Source organism: Ascaphus truei, chromosome 1 (genome assembly GCF_040206685.1).
Source record: "Ascaphus truei isolate aAscTru1 chromosome 1, aAscTru1.hap1, whole genome shotgun sequence".
Lineage (NCBI taxonomy): Eukaryota > Metazoa > Chordata > Amphibia > Anura > Ascaphidae > Ascaphus > Ascaphus truei.
The window spans coordinates 415230547-415246563 of record NC_134483.1 but is presented as its reverse complement, the minus strand read 5'-3'; the positions used below and the strand labels follow the sequence as shown (position 1 = coordinate 415246563).

Genomic DNA, 16017 nt, shown 5'->3' with positions numbered 1-16017 from the left:
CATTCATATGTTTAGAATACTGTACGTAATTATGAATTGGATACAATTTTGTAACCTATTTATACAAAATAAACCTGTTATGGTGGATAGGCTGCCCAACATCTATATGCCATTGACCACCACTGGTCCATTTCCTAAAAATGGAGTTGGCTCAACTACACTTAGAAACCACTCTGGAAGATACGCGTAGACTGTACTTTGGATCCCTGCTTTGATTATTCTGAGCTTTACAAGGAATACACATTCTGCAGAAAGTGTGCGCCTCGAGGTTATTGTACATCGAATGTTAGCCACCAGTATCGCTGTACACAAGTCTTATTGTGTGCTTTAGAAACACCAAATTCATATGGATACAGAGGCCTGCTTGCTTCACATCTACCAGCGACCGAAGCAAACAATCACCTACTTGTTTCATACAATGAGTAGTGTTTGGAATATTAAATACAATCCGTTGTCATGTTGTAAGTGTTTTTGTGGGAAAAGAAACAGACTGGTGAAGGGAAAACGCAAGCAGTGTATTTTTCCTGCTTCACTCAGCATGGCAATGGGCACCATTGCTTCAATAACAGAGGTGGTACAGCCAAGGAATTGGCTAAAGTTGATGTCATTGGAAGAGTTCATATTTGTGGCCAAGAAATACCAAATATTCCTCAAATTCTAAAGGGGGTGGGGAACAACTACCCTTTGGTTTGGGTACCTCGCTAGGAATTTGTGGAAGGGTTAATAAAACAAGGATTACAGCTATGATCCTATTTGGATAACTTATTTATCAAGTCTCGGGATAAAGATCTGTTGTAGTGTCTCTCGTTGCGGTTTTGACGTGGATGGTTAATAAACAAGTGAAAAAAGCCAGCTGATGCCAAATCCTTAAGATTCTTGGAAGTTTCCATTTTTCAGATGATGGAAGTCTCCGTCTCAAGACAAGATTTCGTATATGACACATTACGTAAGAAGGTTAAGAAAAGACTATTGGATATCAGCAGGGGACTGACTGGATGAAACTTTGAGGAAAATGAACATCAACATTGGATGTTGTAAAATTTAGTTTCCTATAGGACCCCTGCAACAATCTAGATAAGTCCAAGGAAATCCAAAAATTCTCATCAAAATATGTACCTATATATTGGCACAAACCACTTATTAAAATGGTTTAAAAGTCAAGAGAATGTACAAAAATAGTTGTCCCCTACGCAAAGTGGATTAAGGTAACTATGGATGCCAGCAATTATGGCTGGAGTGCATAACTGGAAGAGTTTAGTGGCGTAAGTAACTTAGTCAAAATATTGGAAGAATTTTCAAGCAGATACTGTATTTTGCCATTGAAGGCAGTAGAAAAAGCCCTTCAGGCCCACTTAGATCAGAGAACTGTACACCAGCATAAAGGCTTGGTCCATAGTGCAGGGGCGCGCGACGGAGCGCATCGCCTGAACGATCTGTGGATTCAGATCGCTGGTGGCTTGGCCGTGACGTCACAAGGCTGGTCCGCCCTCATTGGCTGAACTGCTCACGTGACGCAAAGAGACAAAATAATTTTGTCTTTTCAAAAGTCTGGAATGCTGTCGTGTTCCCTCGCGCCCCACTATGGCCGGCCCCATAGATCTACTGCATTTTGTTTGCGCCGTGCGCACCATAGCCACAACCTAATATGTATGCAATCATGGCAGAACAAAGAGCCGAAGACTTGAGGAAGTCACAAGGTCGGTTATGTCCTGGGCAGAACACCATCTAGAGGGACTAACAACAATTAATTTCCTAGAACAGAATCTTTTGGCAGATTACTTGAGTCATCTAGGACAGTGATGATTCGCCAAAGAAGTCTTCTTGCAGATAAGAAAGCAACTCATGTAGACCTTATGGCAAAATCTTAACACGAAAGTAGGGTATTTTTAGCTCAAGCAATGTTCACCCACAAGCAATACGAATCAGTGACCTTGAATTTCCTGTGGAAGTTTTGAGTTGCTAATATTCACTATATCACTCATGCAAAGAGTATTGTGAAAGATGAAGGAAGACAATATAGAGATTTATAGCTGTTCTTCCCAACTGGGCAAGAAGAGTGTGGTTTGCTCCAGTTATAAACATGGCAAGAAATGAACCATTGCATGGCAAAAAAATCTTCTGATGCAGGGCGCAATCCTACATCCAAACCCACAAAGTTGTTTTGCATTTTCTGGGAGGAGCCCTTTTATGGTTTACCTGTAGAAAATAAATCCTAAATTTTAGGATTAGGATAAGTTCTAACTCGGCAAAAGGGGCGGCGCTGATTCGGTGCCTTCTGCCATGGTGGAACTCCAGGAAACTAACATTATAGTAAGAGGAGAATGTGGTTCTTTCTGTCTAAAAGCAGAAAACTGTTCCGTTTTCAGATTGAATACAAAATGATTTTAATCAAAATTTGTGTTAATAAAGCTTTGCTGTTCAAACCTGGAACCTGACGTCATTGGGCTGTGTGTTGTCGCTCTGGATTCACCTCTCTCTCTTCACATGAATACAAAATGAGTAGACACAGTTTCTGTTTCAGAGCTTTCCTTTCCAGCTCAAACCCCAATTTTAATTAACAATAATAATCATAATCATTGTTCTTGTATAGTGTTTTACAAAGCACTGTACAGAGGCAATTTGCAGACACCGTCCCTGCCCCGTAGATCTAACAATCTATGTTTTTGGTGACTGAGGCACAGGGAGATAAAGTGACTTGCCCAAGGTCACAAGGAGCCGACAAGGTTCCCCTGCTTCAAACTCCATGCCAGCCAGTGTCTTTACTCGCTGAGCCGCTCCCTACAATTTTAAATATTTTCTTGCACAATAAGTCTAGTTGTGACCTTTGGCATCGCTGTAGAATCATTTTGCCCATCTCCAGGGTAACTTTTTTCGTTGCTTTTGACAGTTTTAACTGCTCTACTGAAAATATCAGCTACTTACAGTATGTTCCCATTCTGTATTAATTGCAGTATAGTAATTTGTTAACTTCACATTAAAAATATATACTGTAACATATTGGTAAATGATATAGTGTACATATAACACATACTGTATATTATACATTCTCCGTATATTTATGTTGCCAAATTACCAATTGTAGATAACCACTTTATATGACCTCCTAGACTCTACCGTATATCTTACATGCCCACTTTACAGGTGCTGTAGGCCTAGAACTGTATTTGGTCGGCTATGAAACACAGCAACAAATAGGAGGAAAAGAGATCCCTACCAAGGAGTCCCTTTACCTTGCACTCAAAGCACATAAATCAAATATAGATATATATGATATATTTCAAATACAAATATTTGATTGAGTATAATTTTGTATATATTTATCTCTTATGTACCACTAATCCAAAATAATACCAATTTTATTGATATCAGACATCGACACAATATAGTGAATTTTATATACAGTGATTTTAAAACTCCATTCGAGAGGCTGTATTTACTGGTGTGTGTGTGTGTGTGTGTGTATGTGTGTATGTGTGTATGTATATATAACCAGTGTTCGACAAACCTATACATTTGCTCGCCCCGGGCGAGTGGATTTAACATCGTGGCGAGCTCCTATTGGCCCAAGCAGCACACGTTTGGTACTAGGTGGCGAGTAGATTTTTTTGTTTGGTGAGTAGATTTTTTGGTGATTTGTCGACCACTGTATATAACCACCCAAGGTTGGTATATTTTAGCTGTATATCATGAGGATTTCCCACAGTGTGACTGTACTACCTACTCCTCATAGGTTATTGTACTTGTCAATAATAGGTCACAATGGTAATATTATCAAACAGCCAAAATAATATTATAGTCTGTAACAGGCATATATACAGTCAGGTAATGAGTATAGTATCCACTCAATGGTATAGTCCATGCACAGTTCAAAATGTAAATCCCATTCAGCATGACTAATATTGCAGCATATCTTAAGCAGGTGCAAATGACAATATGAGCATAGCTATGTTGAATAAGACCCTATGTGTAAGTGAAACCAAAAGGTACATAGAGGCATACCAGCCACTCAATATAGGCTCAGAGCAATTGCGCATCAGCGCTGCCTCAGACCCAAAGCACCCTGCTCATAATTAGCATTTTATGTCTGCGTTGATCTAGAACAACCCAGGATACCATACGACCTGATAGATGGTATACAACCAGCCGCTCGTTCTTGACGCCACCGCTGCGGCGTCGGTAAAAGTGCCCTACTGAGTACACTTCGTCAGGGGGGAGGAGTTACGAGTGTGATGACTCCATTCTTATTTATATCTATGGTTAGAGTACTAGTCCACCAATCGCCGTAGAGGCGCTCTGGTGATGACTCATACGGCTATTCACATAGCCAGTATGTATGAGGCATTGTGGGTAGGCATACTTAACCCTTTCATTTCAAGATTCAGGCAGGATTGCCTCCAGTGTCACAATAACTCTAGTGTTGATAGAGACCTCTAGTGGCTAAAGGTCATATTGTTTATCATAAGAGATAGTTTTTTCAGACTTTATTCATTATTAGCTGATATACCCGGTGCTGCCCAGGATTTAATGTTCTGGCTCCCCCTCTCTCTCCCTTCCACTGTCTTCCCCCCCCTCTCTTTCTCCCCCGTTCACAGCAATATGCCCCCCCCCCTTCACAGCTCCGTTACCCCCCCCCCCCTGTTCACAGCTCTGGTCTCTTCCCCCCCCCCAGTTCACATCTCCGATTTCTCCCCCCCCCCCCTGTTGCCAGCTGTGATTCCCCCTGTGTATTTGTCAGCTGACCTGACTGAGGGGGGAAGTGTGTCAGTCGTGACTTTGACTGAGTGGGTGGGTGACTTTGACTGAGTGGGTGGGTGACTTTGACTGAGTGGGTGGGTGACTTTGACTGAGTGGGTGGGTGACTTTGACTGGGTGGGTGGGTGACTTTGACTGGGTGGGTGGGTGACTTTGACTGGGTATGACTTTGACTGGGTGGGTGGGTGACTGGGTGGGTGGGAGACTTACCTTGACCGGGTGGGTGGTGGTTCCTGGCGGCAGACGGTTCCCCTCCTGGCCCTGATATCTCCGTGGCATCTGCCTGGGGCAGGAGGTGGGGTCAGGAAGTTGGCGGGGGGGGCAAGAGTGGCAGGCTGGGGCAGGAGGGCCGCACCGCGCTTCCCCACTGTTCCTCTTTGGGAGTGAGGGGGGAGGAGCGTGGAGTTGGCGGCTGGATTAGGAGGGCCGCGCCGCGCTTCCCCTCTGTTCCTCGTTGGGAGCGAGGGGGGAGGAGCCTGAAGTTGGCGGCTGGGGCAGGAGGGCCGCGCTTCCCCTCCGTCCGGGAGCGGTGAAGGGCGGCGCACGTGAGGGTGAGTGTGATTGGGCGGATGGGGATACTGCTGCTGGCCGGGGCTCGGGTGAGCCTGGTGGATTCCCTGGGGGAGCCGGCAGGGAGGTGAGCTGGGTGAAGAGGTGTGTGTGTGTGTGTGTGTGTGTGTGTGTCAGGAAGAGAGTGGCAGTTGGGTGACGTCATAGAGCCACCAATCTGATTGGCCAGAGGCTGAGGACCAATCAGATTCACCGCATCTAGCACCAGACTCACAAATTTCAATTTTATTATATACTAGCTGATATACCCGGCGTTGCCCGGAGGCAGGGGGGGGGGGGCGTGAAAGGCAGGGGGGGACAGTGTCCCACACACACACACATCACCTAGAGCGACACACACGCGACACCTACCTCTACTTCCGGGCGCCGCCATCTTCTCACTCGGCGCCGCGAGGGAGGAAGGTGGTCCTTCCGGGCGCCGCCATTTTAGGCGCCGCGAGGGAGAAAGGGGGTCCTTCCTAGCGCCGCCATCTTAGGCGCCGCGAGGCAGCTGCAGCCTGCCTGGCCACTGCCTGTTCCCCCGCCGGGGATGGAGATGAGTGGAGCGCCAGGAGGGAGAGGTGAGCGGAGCGCCAGGAGGGAGAGGTGAGCGGAGCGCCGGGAGGGAGAGGTGAGCGGAGCGCCGGGAGAGATGAGCGCCGGGAGGGAGAGATGAGCGCCGGGAGGGAGAGATGAGCGCCGGGAGGGGAAAGATGAGTGCCGGGAGGGGAAAGATGAGTGCCGGGAGGGGAAAGATGAGTGCCGGGAGGGGAAAGATGAGCGCCGGGAGGGGAAAGATGAGCGCCGGGAGGGGAGAGATGGTGTGTGTGTGTGTGTGTGTGTGTGGCGCGCCGAGGGGGAAGACAGTGGCAGTTGGGTGACGTCAGACCCACCAATCTGATTGGCCAGAGGCTGAGGATTAAAAAATTTTCTTTAATGATTGGAGATAATAAAGTGATTGTGATATAGGAGTGAAAAATTAAATCAGACCGCCTCTATTAGTCAATACGGTCGCTTAATATTAATTAGATCTTTATCTAAAGATTAATTTGTACTCAGTGATGTAGGAGTGATCTAATCTAATTTGGACCGCCTTTAAAAGTCAATGCGGCCCACTACTTTAACCTATATTAACTAATCTAATAACAAATTAAGGTGTATATACATATGTATAGAAAATACATGTAATTAATCTCAATGCATTGGCCATATTTACTGACATCACTCTTTTAATTAAGAATGAACATTACAAAAAGCGAGTAAAAATGAAGCCTTCGTTTAATCCCCTGGGTGCCAGTGTATGTAGTGTATGTATCCACCGGCATTCTTTTTTCCGAAGTCGTCGGTACCAATCCCCTTTCCTAATTCCCCATGGGACGTGTTCGATGCCTGTTAATTTTAAGACCTTGTCATTACCCTGATGGTCTTGTAGGACATGTCTAGCCACTGGAGTATCTCTCTGATTACGTATCGATCCCAAATGTTCCAGTACTCCGGTTTTAAAGGGTCGGTGGGTCTTGCCTATGTATATTGTTTCTTGCACAAGCACGTAATCAGATAGATAACTCCAGTGGTCTGGCAATTTATAAAGTCCTTAATTTTAAACTTTAGTTGGCCATCAGAGTCTGTAAATTCTTTTGTTTTCATTATCACTTGACAGGCCTTACACCGACCACACTGATAACACCCATTGGGTTGGGATCCTAGCCATGTTTTCCCAATATTCATTGAAAAATTACTATGTACTAGTCGATCTTTAAGGTTACGACCTCGTCTGCATGTAATACTGGGAAATGGCTTAAGGACATCACACAGATCTTCATCATCCATTAATATATGCCAGTGTTTCGTTAAGGGTTCTCTTATTGCTCCCCATTGGGAATTAAAAGTTCCAATGAACCTTATTGTTTTTCCCATTTCTTTGTCACTTCTTTTTTTTCTCTACCAAAAGTTGGGGTCTAGGAGTCTCTAGGGCCCTCTTGTATGCCTTTGAAATTTTTTTTGTGTATACCCTCTATTGATAAACCTAGACTTCATATCTTTAGCTTGTAACTTATATTCTTTAACTGTAGAGCAATTCCTCCGTAATCGAAGAAATTGCCCTGTGGCAATGTTGTCAACAGTGTGTTTGGGATGATGACTGTTTGCTAGCAACAAGCTATTCGTTGATGTTGGTTTCCTAAAGATTGTTGTTTCTAACCATCCTGTCTTGTTCTTTTTAATTGTGATATCCAGAAAATCTATATTGTCTGAGTTAACCTGATATGTGAGTTTCAGGTTATATGGATTGGTATTCAGTACTTGTACAAATTCCTTAAGTAGTATCTCTGGACCTTTCCACAGGAAAAGGATATCGTCAATATAACGAATCCACATTAGAACATGTGTAGTGTATACTTCCATATTTTCCATGAAGACCACGGTCTCTTCCCACCAGCCTAGATATAAATTAGCATATGTGGGTGCATAGGTCGGCTATGACACAACCCGTTCCAGTGTTGATATATACATTAGTAGGGAACCCTTTGTATGGCAATAAAGCAAATTCCAGACTTATTTTTTTTCTCTCTTTCAAATCATGGCGCTAGCTCAAGCTGCAACAATTACAGAAAGTTGAAAAATGGTAAAGGTGCATATTTATGTATGTTGGGCACGGGGTGAGGGGACAGCTTTCTAGCTACACCAGTCCCATCTGTGGCTTTGTGTTACTGTGTGACACTCGCACACACTCTCTCTTTGAGACTCTCCACGTGTGCGCTCTCACACATAGAAACTCATCCCCTCCACACCCCCCTGCCACAGTCTTCATTGAGAGCAGAGGCAGGCAGAGTACAGAAGGGCTCTGACTAGCTCCACTCCAGCCCTCCGGCTAGCTCTGGCACCAACCCTTGCGAGACCTATGCCTCTGATTCCTCACTGCCCCCTCATCCAAAGCAGTGGTGACTTCTGTCCCGTCGTGCCAGATCCGGCTTTCATGTCACTGGAGAGTGCTGTTGCCGGTCACAGCAGAGATTGACAGGTCATTCATCGTTGTGCATAGCATAGGCACTGGGGGTGGGACAAAATTCTCCATCTGTGTGTACGTACACAGGTGCCTAAAATTCCTCCCCCGCTCCCCCCTCCCCTTGGTGCCTGGGCCGTGCGCAGTGATGACTGACTTGATTGATAGGTCATCACTGCTGACTGCGCAATGAGGTGGGGGGGGGGGATTTGAGAGCAGGAAGTGTGTGAGGGCTGGGAGTGGGGCTAGTAAGGAGGCGGGGATAGACAGAGCTGATAGCGGAGATGTCAGTGTGACACAGAGCCGACGATAGGTGGGGGGTGGCAGTGGGGTAGCCGACACATACACGTCTGTGTGTGTGTGTGTGTGTGTATACATTCTCTTATTGATCTGTGCATAAAAATCACAGAAAATAATAAACAAATTTCAATATAAATAATGTGATGGAACATGTTACCACAGGAAGGGTGAAAAAGTTGATATGATGAAAAGGTCACAGTAAAATAAATGAGTCCTGATCAAATCATCCAGTACGGAGGAAAACGATGGAAGATTTTGTCAGTTAATGTGCTGTATGTATGGACCACATCCAAAGATGAATCTTAGACAAGAAGGAAAAACGCACCCTTCATACAGTATATTCCTAAAACCTGTGCCTTTAATAAAAAAATGCTTATGATTTTACACTATGAAGCGTGCGCTTCTTTTGCTTTTTGTTTATAGAACTAAAAACCGGGCACGCTAAAAAGGGAAGTTTGGACAGTCCAATTTCGGGTGCAGATCTTGCCTGGGATCGGTCAAACTGCTTTTTTTTTTTTAATTTATAGCAATAATCTGTTGCGTAAGTAATTAAATGAATTGGGGGTTATTTTCCACCAGGGGGTGCACAGTAATAATACATAATAATAATGAAATAAGAGAGGCTGGGAACTACTGCTCTACAACATAATTTAACCTTCATGGTGTGTTTTGGAGAGGCAGTGAAGTGTTACTGTGACTTATATTTAATAAACTATTGCACCTCACGGCTCCTTTAGGGCCAATGCAAGGGATTAGGGACTGCGGGCTCAGGGATTGAACCTTCTACCTCCCGTGTATATTTGGATTGTGTATCATTTTAAATCCTTCAGGTTAATGTGTGCTTAATACTGTTTAGCAAATCTGGGACTCTATTTTTGTGACGCCTTTTTGTAATTAAAAAAAAAAAAAATGTTTATCTTGGCTTATTACAATATCTTGAAAGCATCAAAAATACAACACCAAATACTGCTGTATCTAACACACACTATAATAGAGGTTTCAACCCTATTATGAAAAGCATGCTGCAGCAATTGCAGTGTTCAAATGATTAGAATGCTGTAAAATGCGCACATGTTTTTAATTTTACATTGAGTATTTGTTTTACATAGTGAAATTATTCAATAGGTTTTTGACCAGGGTGAAACAAATGAAACCTTGATACAGTGTGCTGAAAGATCTATGTATATTATTGTGCATTTGCAAGGAATGTTGTGGCGAGGGTATTTCCATTAATTTAAGGTGGCAAACCTACTTTTATGGCAATAATATGTAGCAGAATAACATAGGCAGACTGCACACATTTCATCAAATCTTTTCCAGAGCGAAACCACGACCTTCCATTTTTGTATATCATCTTTTAAAAGGAGTAATAATGAAATGTATTATTTATTATGTTGTTGCCATTTATTGGCCGCGAGAAGTGGAAAAACTGCGAGGCAGCATTATCTTTATGCAAAGAAGGGTAGCTCTGTCCACCAATACAGTGCATGGCTCTGTGGCCCCTTGTGTATCGCTTCATTTATTGTATTAATATGGAGTAGTTGAAGTCACTAACTTGGATCAAGGCCAGTAGTCCATTGTAGAGTGCTGCTTCTGCGGAGAAGGCTGTAACGTGATGCAGACATGACGAGAGGGCTATCTTAGACACACCGTGGAAAAAAAGGTTTGTTTTCCGCTTTGATTTTTATGACAAGGGACCTTCTCTATTTCAGCACTATAGATTCCTCTCCGAGTGCAAGCGAGTTCATTTTGCCTCGTCTTTGACTGCAGAATATGCTGCTCTTCTGTTCATGAAATCTCTCCGAACAGTTTGTGTCTGCAGTGTGGTGTGTCGGGAAAGCGTGATCTTTAAGATTGACTAGACAGAAATGTGCTAATGTGCCCAGCTGTTCAGCCAGTTTATCTAGATGATGTGAGCAGTGTCTCTTCAGTTCTCCATGTTTGTAAATGCATGTTTGGAAACAGTATGCTGCCTTAATTACCTGTTTATTATTTTTAGTCCTAGTGTACAGGGAGCCCCACGTCTGCATTACAATGAACGCATAAGTTGTATTTTATGTAAGGAAGTGAAACTTTAGGAAACAATCAGTTTGAGGTATTAATGTTTCGGTAATAAAAGCAATCGTGTCAATATACAAATAATGTTACGCATTACAGTTGTAATATCTTCTGCTGATGGAGTTCTTGCGCACTGGATGCTCTCTCGGTATTTGCACTATTACATGGCGGATCTTTACTGCACTTTTCTTCATCGTTGTCTCTATGAGAATCTTTCCGCCGCCTTATACAATTTTAATGAGCCCTAAAGGTTTTCAAGCATCAGAAATGGCATGAAAGTGCTCTCTCTATCTGTGCTTTTTGACATAAGGGCGGCTACATCATCTTCAGGTTTTCTAGCACCGTGTGATACATTTGTGAGAAAAGCACAAAACTATATATCCATATTTTTTTTTTTTTAATTAAAGGGCGACTGAGATCAACTGTCATGGTCTATTTCCGTACAAAGAAACTTGCAATGGAAAAATCATTAATGTAATCAGATATGAGTGTAAGATTTGACGTTTGGGCACACCCATTGTAATCCTGGTTCTTAATTTCCAAACTAGCTCTGCAGCATTTAATGTACAGCCAAGCATTTTAAACACGTTTTATTTGAAATGCAGTTGTAAGTGATAACGTAGGATGCTTAGTGTTTATTTTTTTTTAACATTTTTATTAACCTTTTTGGAGTACTTTAACATATTTGCAGACATTATTCTCTAGTTTAGGGTTATTCAGTTTGTTTGTGCTGAGGGCCAGAGTGGGTAAGGCATCCACAAAACCCAATCTCCATGGCACATCTGGCTTACTGAGGGGCAGATTTATGTTGAACATTCTCTAAAATGGTGTCACTTTCGGAGATAAATCTATTTCTAGAAACTTGTAGCTTCAAAGGTGTGTGTGTGTGTGTGTGTGTGTGTCTTGTACAACAAAATGTAAACTAGAATATGCTATTAGTCAAATGAAATACACAATGTGTAGAAGTATGGTTGTTGTTTTTAAGTGACATAGATTTGCTTTGCTTTCTCACGGTCCGTTTATAACTTATTCTTATGTGTTTTCCTTCTTATTGGAGTGATTGGTGTAAATCCGTCATTCTGATGACTAGAAACCTAACCTGCTGGCATTTTGCTCTACACATTTTAGAAGTTCAAAAAAATAATACATTTGAGAGCATGAATGGATTTCAGTATAGAATGCTTCTATGTCCTGGGATTAGAGGTTAATGTTTAACAGCCTATATTTTAAAAGACAATATATTACAAGGCCATTTTTGGGGGGTTGGGGAAGAAAATGTCGGTCTTTCAATTTCGACTGGTCCTTCCTCCCACCACCCCCCTCTCCCCCCACCAAACACTCACTGGAAATAACAGGTGCGATTTAGTGAGTTAAGAACTGATAAAGCTGTAGATGAACCCCAAGCTTTGGAAAATTGGTGTCTTAAAATATGTTGCTTAATGCTCTCCCATAAAATAATCAATTTTTTTTTTTAAAGTTTTATTTTAGAAATAAAATGCAATCAATTTTTTCTACTCTGTATCGCGTTCCTTTTGTTCTGTGCTGAATACTGGAGTGAACAGATTAGTGGATGCATTGATACTTTAGGATGTCAAGGGATTAAAGTAATGGCCTGCCATCAAGGAGGCAGCACTGTGAAACCACACAGTGATTACCTCATCTCATTAGCTGATTGAATCCATGCTCATGCAGTTTCAGATGGAACAGCTGAGCTTATACAAATGTGTGGTGAAAACTTACACACACTATTTTTAGCACATCATATCACTACTACTTTATTTTTTTCAATAGTGCTAAAAAAAAAAAGAATGCACATTTGTACATTACATAATCACGGGGGCACAGCAGGTTGTGGCCATAACGAGCTTTCAGTCTCATTTTGATACAGGAATCAAAGGTACTTTGCTAAGTCAGAAGAAGCTGGCACTGGTGGAATCAGATCAGTGCCTCAGTCACAAGGTTACTCTCCCCCTGCAAGTTAGCACCTCTGATATATTAGGCCTCGTCCAGGGTGACGCTGAGCGCGCGCTCTCCGCGATGAAACACGTTGCTGCAATGTGTGTGGCCAGCGCGAGCGCCTGCGCATGCACGGCGTTTAGCTGCTTGCAGAGGCAAGCAAATTTGATTGTGCTGCTCGCTGGCGCGTCACGTGAGCGGTTCGCCCAATGAGGGCGAACCAGCTCCGTGACGTCATGGCCACACACCTCTGACATGCTCCCCTTTGCACAGCTAGCTGGCAATAAATCGCCCAGCATAGCATGTGACGTCACTGCACACGATCGCCAGCACTCGCGCGCTCCCTGCCTGGCTGCAGCCTTGGGCTGGAACCACAAGAATGTTAAGTTCATTGAATTACTATTTATGCATACAGGCATACCCCAGTTTAAGGACACTCACTTCAAGTACACTCGCGATTAAGGACATATCGCCCAATAGGCAAACGGCAGCTCACGCATGCGCCTGTCAGCACGTCCTGAACAGCAATACCGGCTTCCTACCTGTATCAAAGCTGTGCGCAAGCAGGGAGACTATAGAGCCTGTCACAAATGCGTTATTTACATCAGTTATGCACGTATATGATGATTGCAGTACAGTACATGCATCGATAAGTGGGAAAAGGTAGTGCTTCACTTTAAGTACATTTTCGCTTTACTTGCATGCTCCGGTCCCATTGCGTACGTTAATGCGGGGTATGCCTGTACTTCACAATATTTGCCTCTTCCCTTTTTGACATTTCCAAAATGTATGACCTACTTTGGGCTCTCCTTCTTCTTTTTTTTATTTTTATTCATAAAGTTGATAATGCTATACTTTAAATGCACATTTCTTCATTACCAACAATGTGTAGCTTTTAACTGTATTTATCAGGGACCTTTAAACCTTTTAGTTTTCCTCCTCCTTCCTCATATCCAGATAGAGCCAACGGTGAGCAGAGGGCATTTAGAAAACGCCATGTTAAAAAGAGAAACCTTTTATTTTCCTTGCATTTCTAAAACATAAGTAACCATATTTACGCCTGCTTTCATTTCAGTTTTATTATTCTGGAATTATATACATTTATATAGAAAAATGTTTTATTGTCCACCAACAAATAATTTCTCATGGCATCTTCTTTCCAGTTGTTGCACACACCCCTTCAGTGCTGGCGTTCTGCAAAGCATTGAATCGGACGGCTCCGCTTTTCACAGCTTTATGTACATCGCGCTGTGTACATTTGATTAGAGATTAAATCTCAGAGGGGGAAAACCTGCATTTTGTTGAAGGCCCCCAAGCAGCAAAGGGGGGATAACCCCCCCTCCCTCCCCCAACGCATTAAATCATACTGGGTGACTGCAGCCGCTGTTATTTTCAGTCCCATTGTGTCTGCTTCCTGCTGGTCAGAGGTTATTAGGATGGGGTACTGCATGGTGAGATGGAAAGCTGACAGGAAAAAAAAGAAATCTGTGCTGCTTTTTTAAACCGGCTCCACTTGCAGACCAGACAAGTCACCATTTCGCTCTTACTGAAAGACCAAGGTAATGCTGCTTTCCTCTCTGCTAGCACTCCCCCCCCTTTGAACAGTAATACATGCCCATGATGAGGATGTAAGCTGTTTTTGTTTGCAAATGCGTTCTTGAGGAAAGTGCCTCCTTATGCTCAGTTGGCAAAATCAATGCTGCTTTTTGTGTCTCTTTAAAAAAAAAATGCATTAACCCCTGGGGTGGCAAGCAGGCTGTAAAGCAAATAATGTCTATCGGTGCATAAATTAGGATTTCCTTATGTACTCCCAGCACCGAAACCGTGAACTGCAACTTAGGCAAAAATATTTAGAAGTGCTGCTCTCTAGGTATTTGACAGATGCAAAATTGGCAACAAAAATAAATGACTGACTAAACTGTAACCCGAATGTTAAACGGTTGATGTATCTGGGTTTCACTAAAGCACATAGCAGTTGAATGGGCTCCACCCTTGCTTTGTACTGTATGTGTACTGTGGTACACCATGGTATCACCCAGTACATTTAGTTCCCTATTACTGCTGGTTTCAGGTCTCGAAGCACTAAAGGTTTTTTTGAGAACTCCTGCCTGTCCTTGTATGTAATGATTCATAAATAAATGATGTTGGGTTTTGAGGTGGTAATGCTTTGGAAAGCCTCTGCATCTTCAGCAGGTTGCAGTTTCACATGTGTTGTAATAAGATGTGATTGGAATTTTGTTTTTACACACTGTTCAGATATACAATACAAAAACTTGCAATAAGGCTGAGTTGAGACAGGCTACTACGCGTCCGCGCCTCTGTCTGTGGGCGACGAGTGCTCATGCCCAGCAGGCAGAATGAACCGTCATGGAGACGGGACTACTCAGCCATTTAATAAAAAAGAAAGAAACAAAGTGTGTTTGTGATTGGCTGACGACGTACACGTGACGCGGCTGCCGCTTGAAATCACAACTTCAGTTGTCTCCTTCAAGAGCAGCTGCGTCAACGCTGTACTTCGCCGCCGCTGGGTGTCGTTTTCCGTTTGAAAACTCCCACACACCAAAGCGCGAGAGTGGCGCACGTCGCATAGCATTCTGTTTGAACGCAGCCTAAGGCTGAGCTCAGACAGGATGCAAGGCGCACTTACATGCGTGCGCATGTTCGCCACTCTTTCGCTTTGGTGTGTGGGAGTTTTCAAACGGAAAACGACACCCAGCGGCGGCGAAGTACAGCGTTGACGCCGCTGCACTTGGAGACAACTGAAGTTGTGATTTCAAGTGGCAGCCGCGTTACCTGTACGTCGGCAGCCAATCACAAACACACACGCTTAGTTTTTTTTTTTTTTTTTTTTTTTTTTAAGTCCGCCTCCAATCGCATAATTCTGTTTGCTGGAGATGAGCACACATCGCCCAGTAGAGAGGCGCAGACGCGCGGTAGTGTAGCAGCCTGTCTGAGCTCAGCCTCATAGATCATGATTTGGATGGAACAGTGTAGCAATAGGCTCCTTAAGCAAAAAGTAAGTACTGTATGTATGTGTGTGTGTGTATGTGTGTAAATTTTTTGTTTTTTTATTGGTGGGAAATGCTTTATTTGAGCTCTTTTGCGATGAGAATGAGAATGGTTGTGGATTCTAGAATCCAGAAGTTTTGCCAGTCAACTTTTTTTTTTTTTTTGGTTGGCAAATTAAGTTTTATTGCCACCGGTAGCCAAATAAAAATGATTGAGCACAATAACTTTCTGTTAATTATAGGGTAACGTTTCACGTTTAGGGTGATTTTCATTATTTTTAAGGGAAACAATTGGTTCTAGGTTATCATTGGACAATTGGTCCTTAGTAGCCGTGTTCATCCTTGAAGTGGATATATATTTTTATATATGCTTTGATACTTTTGCCAACATAA

At 43.1% G+C, this 16017-nt stretch overlaps 1 protein-coding gene across 13 annotated transcripts in view; it reads left to right on the top strand.

Annotated features, from left to right (window-relative positions):
- GAB1 (GRB2 associated binding protein 1) overlaps positions 1–16017 on the top strand; it is an 88725-nt gene that overhangs the window by 16962 nt on the left and 55746 nt on the right. The window contains exon 1 of one of the 13 annotated variants that reach the window (XM_075614518.1): positions 10153–10265. The exons of 11 other annotated variants lie outside the window; for them this stretch is intronic. The gene's annotated coding sequence lies outside the window, so the exon portion shown is untranslated. Of the gene's footprint in view, positions 1–10152; positions 10266–14022; positions 14176–16017 lie in introns of those variants that run through there. One more of the 13 variants, XM_075614509.1, reaches the window with a different exon arrangement.